The sequence below is a fragment of the Herpailurus yagouaroundi genome, unplaced genomic scaffold (genome assembly GCF_014898765.1).
Source record: "Herpailurus yagouaroundi ecotype Mexico unplaced genomic scaffold, PumYag 163, whole genome shotgun sequence".
Lineage (NCBI taxonomy): Eukaryota > Metazoa > Chordata > Mammalia > Carnivora > Felidae > Herpailurus > Herpailurus yagouaroundi.
In genome coordinates this window covers 62,929,036-62,947,733 of record NW_024412404.1, presented here as the reverse complement: position 1 = coordinate 62,947,733, position 18,698 = coordinate 62,929,036, and the positions used below count along the sequence as shown (strand labels likewise).

The 18,698-nt window shown below is 47.8% G+C and overlaps 2 protein-coding genes across 6 annotated transcripts in view; one reads left to right on the top strand and one right to left on the bottom strand.

Annotated features, from left to right (window-relative positions):
* DOCK1 (dedicator of cytokinesis 1) overlaps positions 1-18,698 on the bottom strand; it is a 473,828-nt gene that overhangs the window by 250,983 nt on the left and 204,147 nt on the right. The window lies entirely within an intron of this gene.
* INSYN2A (inhibitory synaptic factor 2A) overlaps positions 27-18,698 on the top strand; it is a 58,711-nt gene continuing 40,039 nt past the window's right edge. For 2 of the 5 annotated variants that reach the window (XM_040486772.1, XM_040486767.1), the window contains exon 1: positions 27-194. The gene's annotated coding sequence lies outside the window, so the exon portion shown is untranslated. Of the gene's footprint in view, positions 195-15,659; positions 15,971-16,358; positions 16,465-18,698 lie in introns of all 5 variants that reach the window. The other 3 variants (XM_040486768.1, XM_040486771.1, XM_040486770.1) reach the window with 3 other exon arrangements.

Here is an 18,698-nt window from a genome sequence, read left to right as displayed (position 1 = left end):
GGAGGGGGCGGGCGGCGGGCGCGCAGCCGGCCAAGTCCCCGGAGCCGAGCCTTCCTCCGCGCGAGCCCGGCGAGCCTCGCCGCGGATGCCCTGCCCGGAGTGCTCCGCGCCGCGCCAGGCTCGCCCGGGTCCGCGGCGAGACATGCCCGAGCCAGGCGCCGCACCGACCTCGACTTATCTGTAAGCAGCGGAAGGTAAGCGGAGCCCCGCGCGCCCTCCTCCCGCGCCCCGGCGCCCGCTGCACTTGGCCGCGGGCAGAGCACCGCTCGGACGGGCGCCGACCCCGGTCGGGCGCTCGCACTCGCCCCCAAACGGGCTTCGCCGGGGACTCGGCGGCTCCCGGGGCCAGGACGCGCCGGTGCAGCCAGGAGCGGACCGGGCGGCGGGCGAGGTTATGCAACTGCATCTGGCGCGGCCGGGTCGCCGAGGGGCGTCTGGCAACTTTGGCGACGGCCTGGGAGGAGCGGGGCTGCATGTCTACGCTGTCGGTTCTAGACAAACGCCACAGCCTCCTGAGCGCCCGAGAGCCCTGGCCAGGCAGAACTGGGGGATCGCGGGCGGCCGCGTCCCCGGAACGTTTCGAGGTGTTTAAGTATTTTCCAAACTAAAGCGAACTGGCAAGTACGGCTGATTAACTTCGGGGCGGGGGTGGGGGGTGGGGTGGGGATAAGTCCGAGCAGAAGGGCCCTGACGCCGGCCGCGAAGGAGAAGAGCGAGCGGGAGCGAAGGCAGATGCCCACGTGAAATGCCCATTTCCTCCCGTGGCGCCAGGGCTCGCTCGGGTTGGCACTTTCGCGGGGCCGCGGGCCCGGGTCGGTGCCCGCGGGCCTTCGGGGTGCGCGGCATCCCGTGTCAGCCCGGGGCAGGCGTGGGAAACCAACCAATGCTGCAGAGCGAGCGAACGAGCTTGCTGGCGGGCGAGGGCAAGAGGGAGGAGGGTGCCCGCGGGCCGGCCCGGGGCCGGGGCAGCGCCTGGAGCCCAAAGTCAAGAGCGAGAGTCTGCGTCTTGCTGGTTCATGCTCAGGGTTCCCAGCTGGCGTCTCCAGCGCCGGGATGAAGAACCCGTCCCTGTGACCTCAGCATTCTCCTACCCAGAAATATGCCATGGGCAGATGGAGCTGGCGATAAGGGGATGCCAGGAGTGGGGGAGGAGAGGCGCCTCTGGAGTAAATAGGGGAGAAAGTAGGTGTTTTTTGGCTCATCTACAGAGCAGGGCTTCTGCCCCGACCCCTTTCCCGCCGCAGGTCTGTGCCTGGGGGCTGGAGCCGGAGAAGGCAGTAGAGCAGTTTAATGTGACCTTGTCTGCTTGGGCGCTTAAATCCTGCGGAAGCATCCTGAGGTGAACTGGCCAGAGTGGGAAGGAACTTTGGGCTAGCCCTGCCTTGGCTACCAACGCACACTAGCATTTCACAGGACTACAGCTCAGACTGGCAGAGGGTCGGGTCCATGCGCTGGGAGGTTTTCCCTCGGACAGGGACTGGCTAGGGGTTACCCGTCCACATGCCAGTGGGGGACTGTCAAGGTTAGAGCGAAGGGGACTTGACTGAAAAATCCCACCCAAATCACCTGACCTGGGCCATTCCCAACGAGTCGCACATGTATGAAAGTGCTCTAACGTTGTTAAGCTTCTGCCACAGAGCGAGCAGAAAGTAACCATCGTTTCACTTTGCAGAGGCGGAAAGTGCTGGTTTGTACTATTCACGTTGTGCTATTTATTGCATTCATATCCTGTTGAATGTCCCTTTCCAAAGAAAAGTTCATATTTATCCTTGCCTCTTTGTTGTTGTTGTTGTTGTTGTTGTTGCAAGAATGATTAGCAGATGGGCACAAGCATCTCAAAGGAAAAATGGAAGGCCTGCCGTCTGCATGCCTCACCAGATATTAGTAATTTACTACCCATGTTTACTACTTACATTAGGTGGCACTGCTTCTCACGAGGGTTTTATTGGAGGCGCATGTGGATAAAAAATGTCTAGCACAGCTATCGCTAATTGCATGATTTTGCATAAATTATGCTAGCTACAGAGAGTTTGGGCTTTCCTTCACCCAGTTCACCATTTCCTTAAAGACAGAAGGATTCTGTTTAATTTCTTTAGCCAAATGAAAGACCTCTGCTTAAAGACAGGATGCCCTTGAAACGCAGAGTATGCCTTTGAACTTCCTACAGTTGTCACGACTTCATTTTTTGTTACTGTGATCAGGACTTGGAGCTTTTACTTCAATCAGGCCCATTATCCGATTGACGAGCACAAATACTGGTTAAGATAAGCAAAGAAGGCAAAAGCCGGAGAGTTCCAGGCTTTGCACAAATCGCTTCCAAAAAGCCCCGTGGAAAGTTAGATACCCTTATTACTCTGTTTGCCCGGGGGGCTTCTCTGTTCTGCCACAATTGTTTTCCCCATGGCAGAATAGAGGATTTTTGTCTTGTTTTTCCCTCGATCAAGAAAAAAAAAAAAAAATGCAAGTAAACAAGCACGTAACTGAAAGGCTTGTGCATGAAAGGCATCAGTCTACCAGGAAGACTCCTACACATTGAAATAAGCAGTCAGAAAATAAAAATGATTCTCAGAACAGTTGATCACAGCAGACCAGCTGGACAGATGCGTTCACTTAGCTAGACATTTGTATTCTCCTGGCTGTTCCAACCCATGGCTGTCTCATTTAGAGCAGCAACTACTGAGCTCTCTTGTATGAGGAGATTAGTTACTGTTGGGGACAGGCTACTTCCCGGGGAATGACGATAAAGAAATCACAGCTAGACGGTACAGCGATGGGTCTACGGACCAGCATCCGCGGAGGAAGGCAGGGGCAGTGGGGATTTGGTATCCTGGAGCTCTGGACCAGCCCACCAGACACTTGAGCAGGTAACACGTCAAGGCTGCTACGTAACCGATCCGGTGGTTAACCAAAAAAAACATGTCTATTTGAGGCAAACCGGTCATCTGGGAGAAAGGGAGGTTATTAGGGTTCCCCAAACAAAACTGGCATCTTTTTTAAACAGTTCCTTCATAAATGTGAAGAACCCTTCCCCACCGTAATTCCATTGAGACCTTTGCTTCCAGCCCCAAATTAGCTGACATAATTTATGAAGCAGATCCTTCTCAGTCTCCTCACATATTTGATTTTAATATTTCATAACATTATGGAGTGACTTCAATATTTTAAAGGAAAATTTAATATGATTGATACTACATGACAACACTTTTATTACCGTGAAATTCGCATACAAACATTTGGATAAGCCTTTCTTCGATATTTGAGCTCACTTATAGCATAAACATAGTAAAACACCATAATTTTTCATCCATTTATTTTTTAGTTTATTTATTTGGAGAGAGAGCGCACACACGCGCACAAGCAGAGGAGGAGCAGAGAGAGAGAATCCCAAGCAGGCCATGCGCTCTTAATGGGGCTCAATCCCATGAACCGTGAGATCATGACCCGAGCCAAAATCAAGAGTCAGATGCTTAACCGACTGAGCCACCATAGTCCATTTACTTTAAAAGTTGCACATCTTATGTATTAAGGTCAGAGGAGTGGATTGGGACCAAGTTGTGGGGACCCTGCCGGGATTCATGTAAACAAACTGTTGAGACGTCATCTCACGTTAAACGCCAACCCATACAAAGTACAGGTTCGAACCTCTGGACCATGTATGCTACTGTATCTGCCTCAGATCCAGAGGCACTGCAGTGTCTCCAAGCGACCAAGAATCGTACACTCTCAGAGTAAGAGAAACCATGACTTCAGGACACATGTCCTGGTGCCAAATTCAATTCCTGATATAAAGTCAATCAGCATTTCCTCTTCCATAAGCCATCAGGATATTCAGCGTGGGTCTGAGTCTGTGCACTTCAGACATCATTCATACCATAATGAATGAGGCTGACGGGCTTCGAGGTATACAGAGATATCATCAAGAGACAAACTGCTGATCTAAAATAAACACAAAACACTCTAACCTGATAGTTCTGTGTCTTTCTGCTGAGTGCATATTCTCAGCTCTAATTGGGACAGAGAGAAAATTAATTTGAATATAGAAAAGCAGCTATTAGGGACAAGAAGGATCGTGTTTCCAAATTACACACCTTTTCACTAATACCATATTTAAAAGGAATTGGAAAAGAAATATCCCCGAAGTCAATATTCGTGCATATTGCTTTTCTAGTATATTGATCGGATTATTCAGACTACTGTACATCCACATTACTCTCTTTACCACGTCATCTTGCTGTTACTCAGGTGTGGGTCAGAAAAGATCAGAGAGGGGATCAGGCTGGCACACTACGTTCACCTGAGTTACGCTCTTATAGCCATGACCGGGGAAAAGAAATTTTTTAAAGATGGTAACACCATGGCAAGATGCTAATCAAAGTTTATGCTGCAGTTACTATGGAAAATTCCAATTCAGTCCTTAATAATCTAGCCTTGGGCATAAAATGGAATGCCGTAAACTATAGCATACGAGGGACATGAGAAGGACTTTGGGAGGCCACAAATGCTGCACAAAGAAAAGTTGCTCTCTTCAGTACTCCAGAGGGAATGAGGGGGAAAGGAGGCTGATGGCCTCAGCTGCTCATTTCGGCTGCTCAGGTGAAGCAACTACTGTGGAGATGCATCACATTCACATCCGACCTCCGTGAAACTGACCAGTCTCTGTTCGTCATTTCAGTGGTGACGTGGGTCCCTCCACACTGGTTGTTCCCTGGGAAGCATGTGTATGTCAACTTCTCGTTTCTTTATCGTTTCCATGTGTCCTTAGTGGTTAGACTAAACACCTTAGGTCATCTTTAACTTGCTTTAGGAAATCTGCTTGCTTTCATAGTAAGTGGCTTTCGTGTCCTTGGAAATGTGCTGGAATTATAAAACCTGGGTTCTGAAAAATGGGCACACATAAGGAAGGTACACTGACAGGAGGATGGTTTTGTCTACAAAGGACTACTCGTTCATGGAAATGTACTGAGCAGTAGCGGCAGTGGCCAGGACAATGTGTGAGTGTCACAAAACCAAGTGACGGGTTCCTCAAGAAGCTCCAGTCCAGGAGGGCGAAAGGAGGTGGGAGGCAGAATCGGGATAGGACAGACCGCACACGTGGAGGTACCCGAGAGAAAGCAACACCCTGGCTGGGACGAAGGTTGAGATCGGACCCCCGAGCCCAGCACATGCAAATCCTGGACCTGAAGCCCATCCGTCACGTGCTCAGAGCTGGAGATCTGTACGGGAAGAGTGAGAAGCGACACCAGGCAAAGGTGCAGGGGTGAGGATCGGAGAGTGAAGAAGGAGTGTGAGCCAGTTTAAGGTAGAACCAGTAGGACAGGAATGGCCTCCACTCACTAGCTATGGGTAAAGGGTGAATGCTTTGAACAGTTAATATACATGTCCATAGAAGACTGAGTCTTGTTAGCTAGAGATGAACCAGATGAAAGGGTATAACAGGTGAGAATTAACTGGTACCAAGGGTGAGTGGTGGCATTAGGGAGAGATGTCAGGGGACAGCTGTGAGAGAAATATCCCACACGGCAGATCTCTATAACACGGCAACATGAAGACGGGATTAAAGATACCACCAGGGTGGTGGGTGATATAGATGGAAACAGGGAAGTCAGGGAACCAGCAGGTTTGGGGGAAAAGATGTGATGACCATTAGAAAGTTGACTTTGAGTTTCGAACCAGAAATACTATTTCAAAAAAATACAGTTTCATCATCTTCTTAGAACCAACGTGAGAAATACTTTCAAAGAAGAGAATGAAAATGGAGTAAAGGATTCACAAGACAAAGAAATTTTTGAAGGACTAAGAATAGTATTACCTAATGACAGATGCTTAATAAATATTTAATGAGGCTACTAACAATAAACCTCATCAATGATTTTGCTAGAAATTCAGGGAATCCAGATTGAACAATAATTTTTCTCTTTCACTTGAAGTTGCACATTTTTTGTAGTAGAAATTAAAAGGAAATACATGAGAGGGTGGTAAAAAGGAAGCCTGCTTCTAGAAATGGACAGTCCTCACACCTGGCTACACGGTGTTTAGGCAAGAAAAAGGAATCCAAGACTTGGGTTTTTCTACCACCAGACTCAACCTTAGAGTTTTCTTTGGTAAAAATTCACTTGGGTAGAAACTGAGTTTCTAAAGGAAGAAAGTGTTTGAGTTTATTGGCCCAGTACTAGAGTAAAAGAACAACAAGGAGAAATGAGAAATTCTAACACGTCAATCAGACACATACAATGTTCCTATACCCCCAAACCATTTTTTTGGTTGGAAGGAACTTTCACTACCGCTTTACCAAAATGCTGGAGAGTTCATAGAGTCAACTGAAGGCTGACTGGAAGATATCTGTCTGCCTCTCGGCCTTGACCTCACAATTCAGTTTCACATCATGACATCAACTCCATGGATCTTTGGGCCAGGCTCATCAATTTATCACTTCCTTGTTACCAATAGCAGAGTGCTGCATAAAGACTTGCCCTCTTTCTTTTTCCTTCGTTGAAATCACATGGCACAAATGGCCATTTCCTATTAATCATGCACTTGAGTCTCACACAGCTCAGAGAAGTGTGGACGGGAATCATTCCCAAGAAAAGTTCATGCCACATGCCGGTGTAGAGAATTTGAAATTTAAAAAATACCGTCAGGCCATATTTTTCATTTGACTTTTCCAGTCATCAAAGAGCCCAGTGAGAGCTGCCTTTCTCGATCACTTCCTGTGTGTGTTTGTTTTAATGGCGGCTGTCAGCTTGGTGGCTTCACAGACGTGGTTTCAATCCTTGCTTAAGTTGCTTTGTTCCTGTTCTTTATATTTGTCTCTGTATATGAAGTTAAGTCTCCTTTAAGTATAACTCCACTTTATTTATTGTGTCTACCGGATTTGCTAGTGTGCCAAAAATACCCAGGGTGAGGCTGAATGATGGAATTTATTGCATGGTCGGAACACTGGGTCTATGAAAATATCACCCACTCTTACTGAGCGGAGGAAGCGCGGGGCAGGTCCTCTGTGGCGCAGGGTCAGCTGCCGAGTGAGTGTTAGAGAATGGACCGTCAGCCAGGGCTCCAGGCTCTAGCGATCATTAAATCGCTCCTAGCGATCATTAAATGCTACATCGAAGCACCAGTTCTAACTCTAGATCTGAAGAGTCAGTGAGAGGGACCAATGGTGTGCCCGTCTTGGGGGAAAAAAAAAAAAAAAAAACTAAGACAAGTATAGACTTTTATTCAGCCACTCGAGGTTGAAACCTTTAAGCATGTTTCTGTCAAGGACTGAACTTGGTGTCGCCCACACGCATAACATGTTCTAAGTGTGTTGTTCGTATCAGCGTCCCCTTCGCCACCAGAGACGGCATCACCAGAACCGCACTCTGAGGGTTTTAAAGGCACCGACCGACTGAGCCCTCGTCCCAGATCGGAGTGTTGAGAGCAATGTCTAGGCGACACTGTCTGCACGTGTCCCCCCAGTTCTGACGGTTACTATCCATGTGGCCATGGGCACTGACTTGCCATCAGTGCCTCGATGTCTCCACCTTTATAAAAAATGGAAACCTCAGGGCGCCCGGGTGGCTCAGTCGGTTGAGCGTGGAACTCTTGATTCCAAGCTCAAGAGGTGATCTCACGGTTCGCGGGTTCGAGCCCCGCTTTAGACTCTGCGCTGATAGCACAGCGCCCGCTTGAGATTCTCTCTCCTTCTCCTTCTCTCTGCCCCTGCCCTGTTCTCCCTCTCTAAAAAGAAATAAATAAACTTTATTTTTTTTTTTAATTTTTTTCAACTTTTTTTTTTTTAATTTATTTTTGGGACAGAGAGAGACAGAGCATGAACGGGGGAGGGGCAGAGAGAGAGGGAGACACAGAATTGGAAACAGGCTCCAGGCTCTGAGCCATCAGCCCAGAGCCTGACGCGGGGCTCGAACCCACGGACCGCGAGATCGTGACCTGGCTGAAGTCGGACGCTTAACTGACTGCGCCACCCAGGCGCCCCTAAAAAGAAATAAATAAACTTTAAAACAACAACAACAACTGGGAACCTCTCCTTCCGAGAGAGTTTGGAGAACGCATTGTTAGAACATACATAAAGCACAAAAGGGTAACTAATCTGTGCCAAGCACCACAGAAGTATTAACTCTTATTTTATGATCCCCCCAGGCTGTGTAACATGCTCTAGATTCTAGGCTGATTCAAGGAAGGGCCAGAACTCAATCAGGCAGTCAGTCTCTACACCCCAGTTCTTAACGATCGTAGGAGAAAACACACGCAGGAATCGCTATGTCCAGAAAAGCCGAGAGTGTGAGAATCTTAAATAGATGATCTTGAGTACTCCCCCTCCAATGTATAAGCCCAGATCTCAAAGCCCAGATCCATGGTTAGGGAGAGCTTTCCCCAGCCGTGGGATTCCTAGGAAGGGACAAAATTCGAGATGTTTTACATCCCCAACCAGAAATGTCAAAAGAACAGAGGTGTGAAGATGCCTTATTCCTGCTATTAGCCTGCCAGGTGCCAATTTCTTTGGAATCTGCTGTTCACTAATCAGTCCACAAGGCAGCGGTGACAACCAAACGGCCCCTTATTTTAAACCCTGACAAATGACTGGCCACTCACTGTCCCTCTGCAGAATGTGAGTCCACCCCCACCGCAGGCCCCACCTTGCTAGCCGTGGCCTGGGCAGTGCCGGTGACCAACCCTGCATTTGGCTGTGCCCCAGGTTCATTCTGGACAAAATGGAAGGGGCTGGCCGTGCCCGCCCCCCTGGGACATCACTCACTATTCCTTTCATTCAATAAATATTTACAGGTACCTTTATGTACCCCGTGTTGCTCTGTGCTTTAGCGATACGGCGGAGAAGAGAAGAGAATGAGGGGGTGGGGAAGAAAACAAGACAAAACATGCGGCCTGGAGGCTCTGCATGATGGATGATGACATCCATGTCGGCCGCCCTGTCTCCATCCCCAGAAATTCTGACTGATCTGGACTGGGGTGGGGACTGATAGATTTTATTCTAGAAAGATGGGCACAGGGGTAGAACCCTTAAGGAGGATCATGTCTCTCTGTTTCCTCCATCCAGTCTCTTCTACGTATCTGAAAATGCTTAAAAAAAAAGAAACAAACAAACAAACCAACAAACCCCAAAACTTGTAAAAGGTTCCACTTCTTTAACACCTCTGCTCCCGTCCACAGCTTCAAGAAGGCCAAAGCAAAGAGGGGTCGCTTAAGGTTTTGGAAAGATTCATGTTTTCCTTTGAAAAAGTACTTTTAGGGTTGTGATGTATGCAGAGACTCGCTTCCTGATCATCAGCACTGCTTACTCACTATGGAGCTAACTTGTCTCCACGAACCTACAGAAGCCGTCCCCACCATCCGGTCCCTCTCTCCCAAGCCTCGCGAAGGAAAAGGCCATCCGATCCAGGAGGGTCTCGGAGAGATTTAAAGGCAGAAGCAGAACCCAGACATATAAACTTAAATTAGGATTGTTCACTAGGTTTAACACTTCACTTACTGTGTTGGGGGCTTCACAGAACATGAAGCCGTATGATGTCCTACTTCGGATGCCTGTCCTAGCCTGGATGAGCGGTCAGGCTCCATTCTGGAGAGGATGAGAAGGGGCCGCTCCAACGGCCCCTGAAAGAGAATCAAATAGCTGACGGCAGGGGCTCCAAGTAACAGCAAGCAGGATGTGACGTGGTTTACTGGGACTGACTTCCCAGAGGATCAGCCTTCCTCTCCTGTGTCTGTCTGTCGGTCCATCCGTGTGGCTGTCACCCTCATGTTCCCCCCCACTCTCCTATTTCCTCATTCCCCTTTTCCTTCCTGTCTATATTCATCATGAACAAAAAGTCGTGCAGGATTACATTCCTAAGTACCGATTTTAGGTATCGAGTACAATTTCACATAGCGTGTACTCAATTCAAAGTAAGGAGAAATGAAAGGGGTTTGTTTCATTCAAAAGCCGTGTGCCCAACATACCCTTCCGAAGTCACCGGACTCAAAGGTGTGTTCCAGACCATCCATGGATCCCCACCCCCACCCCCCTGAGGGCAATGGTCCCCCCCCTTTGTACCAAAACCACAGTCCAGTTAGAAGGCTGAGATTAGCGAGATTCCACACTTTTAAATGTTTTTGTTATCCCAAGCTATTGCAATTTTTGAATTAAATTCTTACTGAATCCTACCACTGCTGTGTCCCACTTCCGAGAACAAAGCTGGATAACGTAAGAACTAATCAATAGCAGGCCCCAGCAAGTCATACTTACTACAACACGTGTCGTTAGGGGCCCTACCGTACCTCATGGTTAAATATACCATCCGGCTGACCCTTGAGCAACATGGGTCTGAGCTGTGCGGGTCCATTTATAGGTGAGTTTTGGGGTTCTGTTTTTCGATACCGTACTGTAAATGTACATAAGTGTACTTTTTTCTTCCTCATAATTTTGTTGGTCACATTTTCTTTTCTCTAGTTTATTGTGAGAATACAGAATATAATACGTAACACATATAAAATGTGTTAATCAGTGTTATGTTACCAGTAAGGCTTTCAGTCAACAGTAAGCTATTAGCAGTTAAGTTTGGGGGGGCGTGAAAAGTGACGCGCAGATTTTTGACTATGCGGGGTTTGGCGTCCTTAAAGTCTCGCGTGGTTGATGCATACACCATTTCTGAACCATGTGCTCATTTCTGCGAGTGTATGGGTCCTCTCTTTCACCTCTACAGGCGAAGAAGAAAATTTAAGGTAATACTTTGTAACACTCAAACTCAAGATAGTTATGCCAAGATTCAGAAGATAAAAATCTCAGCATGGTTTTTACTTATGAACCTCAGGAAACCGTATCCTTCTCCCTTCCACCCATTTAATTCCTACCCAGGTTTCAGAAAACAGCCACATTCCACCTGATCTGAAGATTCAGGTAACGCAGAAAGTATCCTTAGAAGCCACCAATATGATATACCCATCTTTAGCCTTCTAAAAATCCATGGGGAAGGCCCCAGCTGTGAGGATACTGTGATGTATATCATTATATTCGTAGACCAATTACGTATCAAAGCTGACTGAGTTCAGGAGAGAAGAGGTGCTTAGAGGGACCTCGTCTACAATCACTTATATTTGTCTAAGGAGAGAATTGACACGCATCAAAGGGAAGTGACTCAGCCATCAGGCCGGTTCTTGCACATCTCCTGGGGAGGCACAGTGGGCTGGTGCTATCGATAGACGCACGTCTTTCCCCAGAACTGTGCCTCATTTTCCTGTGTGCCCAGCACCTGGTGTGGTGCCGGGTCACCCCAGACACGCAGGTGCTACCCCTCGTGTCAGTGAAGGCAGCGTGAGGACTGGAGAAGCCAGAGAAGGCAGGGGTAGAACTGGACCGTCAAAACGAGACCACCTGGGGAAAGCAGGTGAGAAGCACGGTCCTGGAGCAGGAGCCACAGGAACTGAAGACACAAAGCAGGTACTGCCCACGGTATGTCCTAGAGACAGTGCAGGAACTCGAAGCCTGGATGAGCAGAACCTCCAGGATGGAGGCTAGAGAGCCGAGGGCAGGGGATGTGAGAACACCAAGGTCAGAGTGGGAGCAGTGGGAACAGAAAGGAAGAAGCCCACAGGTAAAGGAACAGGAAGGAAAAACAAAAATCACTGGGACCTAGAGAAGACTGGCTTCAAAGAATTAAATTAGAGAATGAATCAGGCCAAGTGCTGCCAGCACCTGCTAGGGTGAGCTCACGATGGACAGCGAGGGACTCACCACCATCCTAAGTTGGGAGACGCGTCTTTAGACGCCATTGCAAGCCACATTCAGTTCTGTATGTAATACTAGGTACCTTTGTTCCATGCGTGGCCAAGGGGAGCATAGTAACTATGCTTCTGAGTTGAGTACGGACCACCCCAGGATCTCAGGTCATGGTCTGTGGCCTCTTGTTAGGATTCTGTACAGTGGGCTCCTGGGGCAGTAATTTCTCTGTGTTCTGCTGTCCACTTATAAATAGAAACCGATCACAAGAAAGGCTCACTTCTCCCTTTCTTTCTTAGCTACCTCTGCAGTAAACTCAAGAGCTCGCAAAGTCTATGGTTTGGCTAGGCCAAGGAAACACAGGAGACGCACTACGGTGAAAAATACAAGGGAGATCCGTTTTGAGGGTAATAGATGGGCACTCACATGGTCTTGCCAGGAAGATAGATTGCATCTTCAACTCTAAATCATTGCAATTGCAGTGACCGGTTACCTCCAGGCAGAAGCCCTGCCCTGGGGGGTTCCCAAACAGTATCTTGAGATTCAACTTTGAGAAACGGCAGGGAAATCATAAACTCTGCTGACATCCTTATTTTTTGGAAAAATCAATGTCCTAATTTTAGCTTAAGGATTTGTCATGAGTGAAGACATGCCATTTAGTAAAAAAAAAAAAAAAAAAAAATACAGATTCATCACAATGAGTAAGGGAAACTACCCCGAAGTTCATTCACTATGTACATGTTTTCCACTGAGATTCCCATGAAGTCTAAGCATGGGAGGCCACCTAACTCCAACCTCTCTGGAGCTCCAAACTAACAACGATTGTTGCTTAATTACCTGGAGCCATCCAGGCAGGAGAGTAGGTGGGACGTTAGCTACATTGATCTGTACGAACCAATGAGCTATGTTCAAAGCTAGAGCACTTACATTCAACATCGAGTCTAGTTGTCATGCCGACTGGGGAGAAGAGAGGAGCAGGCAAATTAGTTCCTTTTACTAATCTTACACGTGATTTTGGTGGGGTTGTGGGAATCGGTGTTTCTGGACCCTCTTTGGACATTATCAATTAGCAAAGCTAACTGCCACAAATAAAAAATTTGTTCTCTACACTGATGTAACATCTCACTTGGAGGAGGCATTTCTCCCAGTTGATTTTTGCCAACATCATAAAATTTTGCTAATTCATTTCTACTAATTTAGATTCCATTTGGACAGAGGATGAGCAAAGGTTAACATCAGTATAAGCTGAAGATCAAAGAACTAAGTAAATAGTGAAACAAATGAAGAAAAACGTCGGATTTGTTGAAGAGGGCCACGTTCTGATTTCTCTAAAGCCTCAACATCAGACCCCAAGCACCCATGTATAACACGGATGGTTCACTTCCTCTCATTAGATGGTTCCCCGCTCATTAGAAACAGGCCAGTGTGAGTCTGTGTGGCAACACTGATTTACATTATGTGGCTGAAGTAATTGACTGTAGGGTTTCTGTTGGTTGAAATGTGTCTATCTGAAATCACAGATATGTGTGAGCTGGGGCCCCGCCTCGGGTAGCTTTCCTTCTGCCACAAGCCTGCGTGGAAGCTCCATGAGTGCCCCCTTTCCCTCCTTCTGACTGGACGGTCATTGGTTCTTAATGATGGAGGCCTTACTGCAATATTCCACAAATCAAGGGAACGGGCCACGATCGGGCGGTGTTTCTGCCCACATGCCTTGGCGCTAAGGGAGCGGCCTCCTCCCTAAACTTTCAACCTCAGAGGGGTGTCGGTTTTCACTGGTTACCCCGTTTTAGTCCTCTGAATCAGTGACCTTTGAAGAAGTGAACAAATGTCTGGAAAAATATCATTTCAGTGTATTAAAAGAAATTAAATGGGATAATGAATCTAACTAAGACACAGTCCAAAATCTATAGCAGTTAGCTTTGCCCTGAGGAAGGGAGGACTTCTGTTAAGGAAGGCCTTAAACTTAACCATTTCACAACACAAACGAGTTCATTTAGTGGGGGAGATCCTGTCCCTCTTTCCCTTCCCTCCGGGAAGCGGAGTGTTAAAGAAGGTAGGTTCTTTCCCCCACACTCACCCCCACCCCCCCCCACCCCGCCTCCGCCATTCTGACTGGCCTAATGTTCAGGCTTTCCCTCAGCATATGGAATAAAATGCTGACCCAATTAATCTTGAATTCCAGCCAGCATCTGTGACTCCAAGGTGTCTCAACAGCGGGAAAGCCACTAGAAAAACCAATAATATCATACAGTCCCCTTCCAGACTCTTCAGATTGCTTGCCTAGCTCTTTTGCTATCTCCACTGACTGATGGGACACTAGGGGCCGTCTTGGCAAGGCCAAGGTGCTCAACAGCCCCCACGGTCAGTCAGCTGCATCGTGCCACATAGATCACCACACAGCGCCAAACTGGAAACCTCCCGGTAGTGCAGACACTTTCCGAATGGAGCTAATCCAATGGAGAGTCTCCTGTCAGCTGCTGAGATCCCAGGTTACTTCAGAAAATAATGCAGACTATAGGTCAAATCCATTTCACGTCTAATTAAAACAGATGGCAGGTCTCACCCCAGCAGTGAGTTTGCTCGGAAACCGACGTATCTTCTACCAAACGCTGCTTCTCCTAACCTGTGCACGCACACTTAGGTACACAGCTCTGTGCACACACGTGTGCACATCTGCACACGTACTCCACACGCTAACGTTTACATCAGTGCTTTGAAATTCATTTGCGTCCTTTATTCAAAGCTTCCTCCCAACAATAAAAGGTGACCTTTGGGAGGCTGCACGCACCCAAATCTAATCATTTCTGGGTTTTTCTTATTGTGATGCAAGTATGTGTAATTTCCAGCGGCCTGATCCTGTCATTCTGCCTGAGGTGCGGACTGACTTCGCCCTGCGGTTTTTAATTGGCAAACAACACGATAATATTAAGGCTCCCTCAACAAAAACTGGAAAACAGAAGGAAGAAGATAAATCTCCCCAAATGCCCGATCTTCACACACCACGACGGTGACCATGTTCGTTCATTTCCTTCCAGTACAATTTGGGAGACTGCTTTCTTTCCCTTCACATTATTTCGTAAGTGTTTTTCTATGATACTAAATAATCTTTATAATTATCATTTTAATGGCCGCACTGAGTGAACGTACACCATAATTTACTTAACCGTTTACCTATTGTTAGGCATTTAGTTGTTTCCACTTATCACTCCTTGGGCTGGAAGGAACATTTTTATATAAGCTATTAATTTAAAGCAGCACGCAGAGATGACTCTCCATCACTAATCTAAAAATACAGGGTTTATATATTTACAACTCACATTTGATTATGCACTTTAATTTGAGGGTAATTAAGACATTTACATTCCAAACACTCCTCCACACCCCCAGCTCTCCCCGAGCCAGACGGGCTCAAGCGTGCCTCGCCACCTTCACCTCAAGACGACACAGTCCGATGACTTCCCAAACGCAATTTTCTTATGAAAAATAAACTTTATGAACTCCTGCTGCTTTGGGACCAAGAGATTAACTCCAAGACCCAGAGCCCATGCTGCACAGAGGTGACATAGCCGAGGCGAGCCACGGCTGAAATGCCACTGTGGCCTCAGGAGGACCACAACACTCCGGGTGGCCCTCACGGGCCTGAGTCTGTGCTCGGGCCCAGGTTTATTCCTGGGAACTACCTGCAGGTTCTCCGCATAACCCGCATAACCCGCACCCACATGCCTTGCGACAAACAGGCCAAGGAAGTCGCTGAGAGGAGGTCCAGCTGTTGGATGCTTTCTGAAGTTCATTGCAGGGCACTCACTTTAGAGGCTCCAGGTTTCCCTGGGCAGGACAGCAGGTCAATGCCCGGGATTTACAGGGATGCAGGGTGGGGCCCTTGAGCTGTGGGACCCTCGGCGAATTAGGAAAGAAAAAAAAAAATCTGAAGCCTCAATTTCTCTATCTGCAGCTTGAGGATAGTAAGAGAGCCTCCCCTGGGAGGCCGTCCTGAGAGTCAAGGAGAAAATCCAAGTGAAGTGCAGAGAATGTTAGCATTTGTTTAGAAGCAGGAGGACATGTGGACTGCACGCTGACCTCGCGCCGTGACGGGTGCACACTCATGCGCTGAATGAACGAAGGGATGATGAATGAATACAATGGGCCAGAAGCCTCGATTTATGGAATGTCTTCTCTGGAACACCTGATGTCCTTTCACGACAAAACCGTTTCCTTAACCATCACTACCAGCCTGAGCACCGCCCCCCCCCCCACCAATAAACAGTAAGTGAACCCCCAGAAAGGTGTAACCATTTAATATGAAAGTAATTCTCAGTGTCCAGGAAAATTCCATCCTAAAGCTTTAGAGTAAATGCCCCCCGGCCATCAAAAGGTGTGCAGATCTCCATCTGAGGTCCAAATAAGTCAACAACAAGAACTCCTTGATGTCTTTTCTTATCGGTGAGATTAAGACAATTCCATTTCTAGTTAAAAACGAATGCATCAACAAACTACACTGAGCAAAAGAATCTGAAGTATCACCATCATTTTTACTAATAAGAAAATGATTTTTATATACTCAGCAACTCCCTGTAAAGCAGAGAGGAGCTTGGAGTTGTTTATTATTATTATTTTGCCACTGGCAATTAATTTTTCTGATTTGTTTTATTAGTTTGATGGTTGGGTCCAAGATGCAGAATATCTTTCCAAACCAGTGGACGGATGTAAGAAAATTATTTCGGTGCGGTTCCTGGCGAATCGCGATGATGAATGGCGTGGTAGGACAAACTTATTCAGACACACATTTTTCAGTAGTGGCAGGGAAAAGGCTGAAAAATTAGTAGTAAATTGCTTTTTGTAAAAATGCTCTCCCTTTCAAATTTTCCCTGGGAGGAAGGTCTTCTGCAGAATGATGGGACAATACAGTCTGACACAGCTGGACAACAAAGGCAGCTCAAGAATGACTACGAGATAAGACTGAGGGTTAAGACTTAATTTTCTCATTAGACCCCCATGTTCCCCACACCTTCCCCACACCAAGTCCTTTTGTGTGCATCATTCTAACCTGTTGGGATAAGTGTCTGTAAAAGATATATATTATCTCTCCTTAGCAGGCCTTCTCTATCCCATCCAGAATCTCGTCTTCCCAACACAGAGCCAGGATATGATGCGGCTCTAGTCTGTTCCCTTCCTGTAATGCTCTCTCCAAAACGGCCCAGTGTTTCAAGTGTCAAATTACAAAGGCCTCCGGATATCCTCAGCGCCCAGTAAAGCCTAACAGCCAAAGAAGGCCTATTCTCTGTCTTCTCCAGACTACCTAGGAGAGCGACTGTTTGGGGGTAATTCTGTTGTCAGAGGAAACACAGATGCGGCAGTGGCAGGAGGGTGTGGCTCCCTCCTGGCTAGGCATAGAGCTGGGTCATTTCCAGATTAGCCCTTCGAAACAGGCACCTTCCAGAACACCCATCCCCCACCCCGGGAGCCGGGACATTGCCATCTGTTCTCGGCCATTCACCTTGGTGGAAGGAAGGCCCTTCCCTTGTGGGGACACACTCCAGCCATCGAAGGGGCACGGTCTAATGTGGTGGTTCTTACCTGGGGGCGGCCGTGTCCCCCTCTCCCCAGGTCACTGGCGCACGGGAAAGGTGCTCCTGTCTAATGGGCAGCAGCTGGGATGCTACTGAACATTTCTGCGTGCGCAGAAGAGCACCCCCACCAAACAGTCATCCGGCCCCAAATGCCAGGCGTCCCAAGGCTGAGAAACCCTGGTCCGACCTAAAGCAACTTCGGCAGAGCTCACTTGTGCTGCCCTCCAACGTGACTGCCGGTTCATCCTCATGGCATAAGTGATGACATAATTAAGTTCTCTCTAAGCCTTCTGTTCAGTAACTCTAGCGGAGACCTGCAAAGTGCCAGGGCCAGTTTGCAGAGTCCCCAGGCTGCAAGGAGCGGCAGTTCTAGAACACGCTCAAATGGGGGCTCTGGGCTTCTCCCCACTTTTTGCCTTCACCGGACGATCATGCCCAGTGTCACGCATTCCTACCCCGATAAGAATTAAGGATGTGGGGAGGTGCCTCTCTGTTGGACACCTGAGGTTATGGGAAACAGCATGAACTCAGACATCAGGGAGATCAGGATCCTGCTCCTGCCTGTATGTCCGTCCTACTTGCTGTGTGACATTAACAAGTGACATAACCTCTCTGAACCCCACTTTCTCCTTGAAATGGACCACACGGCACTAAAGGTGTTAGGTATAGTCTACACACATCAGCGGAGCCCCGGGCGGCCCATACCCTCACCCAGCTCCTGTAACATTTCCAGAAAAGTGCTCCTGGAGGTTTCAGTATCGGGTTCATGGGCTCCCCCACCCCGGACAGCCCGAAGGGCCTGTTGGCGCGTGCACTGGGCAGTGCAGCCTGGGCCCCCTTCTTGTTCGTCTGGCTCACGTCTGTGACCTTGCCTCTCTGGACATGCTGCTCTAAGGCCAGGGCCCTGTACACCCCGGTCCCTCCCATCTGACTGTTTTCTTCCAGAGCGCTAACTCACAAACAACATAACCATTTTCTTTAAGTTCGGCCCTCAAGAAGATTCTTCCACGTGCAATGAGCAGCTGCGAATCTGCCTGATACAGTGAAGGCACTTACCCCACTGGTATTCCCCAGAGGGACCATCGGCCACCTGCACCTTTTTAGATGCATTTAATAATTCAGCCCAAGATGAATTTGCATGATTAACATAAAGCCTTGTGATTTTATTTTCTTTCGGGATTCAAATACTGAAACAACCACCATTGTTTTCGTTTTCAGAGGTTGGGATCAAAACACAAAACTTGATTCTAGAATGAATAATTTCTTTTTTTTTTTTTTTTTTAATGTTTTTTTTCAAATACCACTCTCCATAGAATCAAAGAACAGAGCTGCTAACACGGTCTTTATCGATGCAGGGGAACCCATGTTCTTTCTAGGGTTAGCGTTAACCCATTAGAAGCAAGCCACACCGCAAAGATTAACCG